We start from the raw sequence: 6,943 nt of genomic DNA, 5'->3' as shown, positions 1-6,943 counted from the left end.
TGTAGAAGCAAGAATGACAAAAACTGTACTCAAAATGTGAAAATTACACAAAAAGAGATCATAAATAAATCTAAAATATTAACTATTGAGTTAAAGAAAATATCTACAACACATTTATCAAAGAAAACATACCAACCTAGTTGGTGCTCAGAAAATGTAAATTAGATTGAAACACGATTTCACTTATCAGATTGTCAGTAAATTTCTTTGGCAGTATTTAAAGGGAAAATGACCCTCATGTACACTGATAATGAGAAGATAGTCAGTTTAGGCTTTTTGGTAGTCTCTATCAGAATCAAAAATCTACATCTCTTTGTCCAGCAACTCCACTCATAAAAATCTATCCTTTAAAAATAGTCATATATGTGTAGCACAAAGATACATATGCACATTTTTGTAGCACTGCTTATAATACCAGATAAAAAATATGAACAAACAAGCAACAGACGAAACAATCTAAATATCCACAAATTATTAAAACAATTAACAGTTCATTCTCATTCCTCAGTAGCATACAGTTTCTAAAGAAATGAGATGGCTAATATTAGCCAATTTATTAGTACTCTTGTCGATTCCAACCTGAGGTAAGGGCTTTGCATATCTTTTATGGTTTTATTTTCCCCAAATCCTGGATAGGCACCCATTATTATTATTTTCAATTGGGCTAAATTGGTGATGAGTATTAAGGAGGGCACTTGTGATAAGCATTATGTGTTCTATGTAAGTGATAAATCACTGAATTCTACTCCTGAAACCAGTATTGCATTGTATGTTAACTAAAATTTAAATTAAAAAAATAGAATTTAGCAACATAACTTACCAGATCCCCCAGTTAGTAAGTGGTTGAGCTGGGATTTTAATTCAGGCAGTATGATGGTAGAGCAGAAGCTATTCCTTACTAAGCTATATTTTCAAGGTTACACTACTGTCCATGATATTTTATTAAGTGATAAAAGCAAGTTGCAGAACAATGCATATAGAATAATCTCATTTTCTGTAAAGAAATAAATCTCCTTTATATTTGTGTTGTTGTGTTGTGTATGTTTATGTGTGTGTAGTTGCCTTTCGAAGTGAGATTGTAGGGATGGAGTGAGGAATTCCTTCCATATTTAACTTTGTATTATATTGTCTTGAAACAGATGTGTCCTGCTTAAGGATCCCACAGAACCCTTTCCAGGCATGGTCCTTCTCTCTTCAGCTCTCTGAAATCGCTCCTTTATGCCTAATTTTCACTCTAGTGTCAGATTGGAGCTTGACCCAGCCATTCCCAGCCATTAAATTACAGATTACAAGGCAAGTGGACACTTGAAATATGCCCACTGGGTTCTTTTTACGAATAATTGTCTTCCGTCTGTTTCAACGTACCTTTGGTATCCATCTGATCGACCAGAAGTGCTTCAAGTGGGACTTTGGCTGAAACCCAGTGTAGTGTCCCTCTGCTGGGCTGGCAGTGCCTCACCCCGATGTCTCCTACTGGAGACACCCACTTCATCGCAGCCCCTTCCCGTGGATACTCTCAGTCACAGTCATACAGTAGCGAGCAGTGACACAGTGCTCAGGTGTGCCAGACCCTGTTCTAGGAATTTTATGTACATTAAGTCATTTAGTCTTTACAGTACCCCCTTTTTACAGATAATGAAAGTGAGGTAGAAGCACTTGAAGTGACTTGGCTAAGTCCACACAGCTAGAGGGTGTGGAGTCCAGCTTCAGAATGTGTGCTCTTACCCCCTGCAGTATCCTCGTTTTCCTCATTCACTTGTCTCCTGTCTTTGAGATGGAGGAGAGAAGATGGGATTAGGAAAGAGAGGAAGATCATATGAAGATGTTGACCCCCAGGTTCTGTTCCCAAGGACCCCTCAGCCTGCCTACCTGTGGGCTTGACAGAGGAGGTTCAGGGTCCTGATCAGACTAGGGGGTCTCCCGGGGGTTAAGGTCGGGCTCTGAATCTGTGAGGAAGTAGGCGAGGGGAAATGCAGATCTGGTTTCAGGAATGTGCTGTCTCCTTTCTCTACCTACAGTGGGCGTTGGAACCCAGGGGCCTGTCCTCCGTGCATGTCAGAGCCCTGTGGGGATTGGCCCTGTGGGCTTCCCAGGAGAGGAGAACATTACTGATGTCCTCACTGAGCTCTGTGTGCAGGAGCCTTGGGGAACCTGGCCTCTGGAGGTGCAGCCTCATATACCTGAGAAGGGAATTAGGGCCTTGCAGAACAGGGGTGGAGATGTTCCATGTGCATATATGTGAAGTACATACATGAACACATGTGTTCACGCACACATGCATACTCTCTGTGCATCCATGTGCTCCTGTGCAAGTCTGTGTGTAAGCTTATCTGCACCTACCTGGAAGGAGAGGTGATGGCTTCTGACTTGATGGCCTCATGACTGTATCTAGGTGCAGGTGTAGTGTTATGGGAAAGGGATTAAGATACATGCTCTGGAGCCAGATGGAATAGATCAGATGCTGGCTCTACCTCTTACAACCTGTGTGAGCTTTTGCAATACTTAACCTTTTTGAGCCTCATTTTGTGTGTGTGTGTGTGTGTGTGTGTGTGTGTGTGTGTGTGTGTGTGTGTAAGAGAGAGGTTTTTGTTGCATTTCTTCAACATTTTGTTGCTTCATTTTTAAGCCAGGTCTCTTGTTTTTGAACACCAGTTTCACTAATTACTGAATGGGTGAATTTGGGCAAGTTATTTAGTTTCACTAAACCACATGTCCTCATCTATAAATGCATAGCAATCATGCCTTTAGATAGATATTTTCTGTTTTTTTTTTCTATTTTTTCCCTTTAATACACTTAATTTTTAAGAGCAGTTACAGGTTTGCAGCAAAATTGATCACTTGGTACAGAGGGTTCCCACATACCTGCTGGCCCCACGCATGCACAGACCCCCCTCAGCCCCAATATCAGCATCCCCAGCAGAGGGCTACAGTTCTCACAGTTGATGAACTACAGTGACACATTATCATCGCTCATCCACAGTTTGCATTAGGGTTTACTCTTCCTGTTGTACATTCTACAGGTTTTGACAAATGTATACTGACACCATGATAGTATCATAGAGAATAGTTTCACTGGCCCTAAAGTCCTTGGTGTTCCAGCTATTCCTTCCTCCCTTCTCCAGAGTCCTGCAAGCACTGATCTTTTTAACTGTCTCCATAGTTTTACCTTTTCCAGAATGTCATATAATGGAATCAGATAGCTGTAGCCTTTTCAGATTGGCTTCTTTCATTTAGTAATATGCATTTAAGTTTTCTCCATGTGTTTCCAGACTTGAGAGCTCATTTCTTTTTTGGACTGAATAATATTTCACTGTCTAAATGTACCACTGTTTCTTTATCCACTCACCTACTGAATTACAGTAGCAATATTCTTGGTAGTTCCAAGTTTGGCAATTATGAATAAAGGTACTCTAAACATCCATATGTAGAGTTTTATATGGATGTAAGTTTTCAGCCCTTTAGTTTTAATACCAAGGAGTGTGATTACTGGATCATATGTTAAGAATATGTTTAGTTCTGTAAGAAACTGCTAGATGGTCTGTACCTTTTGCCCTCCTATCAGTTGAGAATTCCTGTTGTCTACATTTCTGTCAGCATTTGGTGTTGTCAGTGTTTGGACTTTGGCCATTCTAATAGATGTGTTGTGGTATCACAGTGTGGTTTTATTTTGCATTTCCCTGATGGCATGTGATGCTGAGAATTGTTTCCTATACTTATTTTCCATCTGTATATCATTGCTGCGGAGATGCCTTTAAGTCTTTGGCCTATTTTATTAGGGTATTTATTTTATTATTACTGAGTTTTTTGAAAGGAATATTTAGATACAGATCTCAGCCTAAGATTTGATACAGCTCCCCTCAAGGAGCACAGAGCAGGGTGGACAAGGGTGGAGAGAAGGGCAAACGGACAACTGGAAGCTTTCCCTCACAACCCATCTGGTGACCAGAGTGGTTTGTTTAAATTATAAATAACTTTGTAATTATTGGTTACTTCTCTGGTGTACATCCTTCAAAGTCTCCCCTGGGTAACAGCCCATGTTTTCTAGGTGGTTCGTGATACATAATATACAGAGTTAACAGTGGAGTGATGCCAATTTACTCATTTTTTTTAAGGGGGAGGAGAGCCGCACTGTTCTATCTGGCCTGGAATGGGAGCTTTGCGTGAATCTTGGTGATGGAACATATATAACCTGAAACCTGAATGTTTACAAGTTTTTAGTTCTTTGGGAGAATTGCTTGTCCCTTGAAAAGTCACCTCTCACAGGGTGCTGTATGGAAGTGTTGAATGACTATATTGTACACCTGAAACCAATATAACACTATGTTAACTAACTGGAATTAAAATAAAAACTTAAAAAAGGAAAGATGTCAGTTTTCTTGGGCATGCCCCCATGCTCAAGACAGAATGTTCTTGCTGGTCCTCCTGTGAGCTTGTCTTTCTGCTGCTGTTGCTTGTTCTGGTTGCTTCAGGGCAAGGTGTGATTGAGATCCTCTTCCATGATCTCTTAAGACACACAATGCTCAAGGCTGTGTAGTCACAGACTCTAACAAGACTTGAAGGTAACACAAAGAGATAACACTAGAGAAAACCGTAAAAGTAGATAGCCAATCTCACTGTCCCTAGGTGCATTGGCTGTGAACTCTTCTGATCTTTTCTTTCCTTGTTCCAGCAGCATAATCTTATGGAACATTTACCTTTCCCCGAGGAAAGTCCCTTTTCCATGTTCTCATATTCCCAAATTCAAGTCTAAAAGTGTACTTCTGGGCACACCATAGGGTTGCCAGACTTAGCAACCCTATGAGGAACTAATATCATTTATCTCCCAAGATACCACCGTCCAAAGAAGACAGTCATTTACACTTGTAACAAAACACATGCTATCTCAATCTGATGCTCTGCAATGATAATATCCTGGCTCAGGGGCTCCTCCAGAACAGTGAAGGAGTATTTTATTTATTTATTTACATCAGTAGGAATGATCTCTCCCCAAATAAATTGACAGCAAAGACCCATAAGTAAGTAGTAGGTAATAGAGAGTGGACCAATTGGTGACATAATCCATATTTCTGGATGGGAAGATAATATAGTAAAAATGTCAATTTCCCCAAATGAATACATATATTCAAAAGACTCACAAAATTCTAAAAGGATTCTTTATAGAATATGTCAAGTCTACTATAAAACATGTTAATGAGAGAAAATGTACAAAACAATATAGTTTTGAAAACGAAGCAAAATGGTGAGGATGGGTTTGTCTTCCTAGTCAGAAGAACACACAACAAAACTTTGATAGTTAAAGCAGCATAGTATTTGTATAGGAATATAAAATCCTATATTCTACTCTGCTGATGGAGCAGAGTAGAATCCAGAAATAGACCAAAATAAAAAGACATTTAGCCTTTTTGGATGGGGCAGGAAAGAAAACTGTGAGACAATCATATATTCAAGTAAAAGATAAATTTAATAAATTTAGATCTCAATATTATACCACCTATGAAAATAAGATATAGAAGGATTTGAAGATATAAAAAGTAAAAATGCCTAAAATGGTAACAAGGAATTATAGGAGAATATTTTTATAATCTTGTGGATGGAATAACGCTTACTCAGCAAGATATAAACCTTGAAGCTGTAAAGGAAAAGATGGGCAGATTTGACTACATAAAAGCAAAAATGTGTGTGTGACCAATGATGTCATGGACAGGGTTAAAAGAGAGTCAAAGGGGGGGGGACTGGGTGGCTCAGTCAGTTAAGTGTCCAATTTCAGCGCGGGTCATGATTTTGTGGTTTGTGAGTTCGAGCCCTGCATCGGGCTCTGTGCTGACAGCTCAGAGCCTGGAGCCTGCTTCAGATTCTGTGTCTCCCTCTCTCTCTCTGATCCTCCCCAGCTCACAGTAGTCTTTCTCTCTCAAAAATAAAATAAACATTAAAAAAATTTAAGAGAGAGTCAAAGGATTTGGAGAAAATACTGATGATGTATATATATGTATCAGACAAGATTAGTATTCATGTGATAGAAAAGACTCTAATAAATCAATAAGAAAATGACAAATATTCCAATTGTGATGTTTACAGGATGTTTACAGGAGCAGTGATGTTTACCAAATATTCCATATGAAAACTTGCATTTCCCACCCCTTGCAGTTTGATGTGAACACATGGAGACTTCTGTCCAAAGAAATATGAGTTTAAAGTGATGTGTGTTATTTATGGATTAAGGCAACAGAAAACCACATGAAATTCTCCATCTATCTTTCCCTGATAAGGGGGCCATAGGTTTTTGATAAGCTATGGGAGACCTCTATCAGCATGATTTTCTCTGAGTCACTATCCATAGACAGCCCTGGTGACCTGCAACAGACATATTATGTGAGCAAGAAATAAAGTTTTGTCATGTGAAACTATTGGGATTTGGGGATTAACTTAATGTTGCAGCATATAAATGCACTCTGGCTGGGGCACTTGGGTGGCTCAGTTGGTTGACTGTCTGACTCTTGGTTTTTGCTCAGGTCATGATGTCATGGTTCGTAGGATTGAGCCCAGCACTGGGCACCTTGCTGAGCGTAGAACCTGCTTGGGATTCTCTCTCTCTCTCTCTCTCTCTCTCTCTCTCTGTCTCTCTCTCTCTGTCTCTCTCTCTCTGTCTCTCTCTCTCTGTCTCTCTCTCTCCCTCTTCCCTTCTCCCCTACCTGTGTACTCTATCTAAAATAAAATAAAAAGGGGCACCTGGGTGGCGCAGTCGGTTAAGCGTCCGACTTCAGCCAGGTCATGATCTCGCGGTCCATGAGTTCGAGCCCCGCTTCAGGCTCTGGGCTGATGGCTCAGAGCCTGGAGCCTGTTTCTGATTCTGTGTCTCCCTCTCTCTCTGCCCCTCCCCCGTTCATGCTCTGTCTCCCTCTGTCCCAAAAATAAATAAACATTGAAAAAAAAAATAAAATAAAAA

Source organism: Lynx canadensis, chromosome D4 (genome assembly GCF_007474595.2).
Source record: "Lynx canadensis isolate LIC74 chromosome D4, mLynCan4.pri.v2, whole genome shotgun sequence".
Lineage (NCBI taxonomy): Eukaryota > Metazoa > Chordata > Mammalia > Carnivora > Felidae > Lynx > Lynx canadensis.
This window is presented reverse-complemented; position numbering follows the sequence as displayed.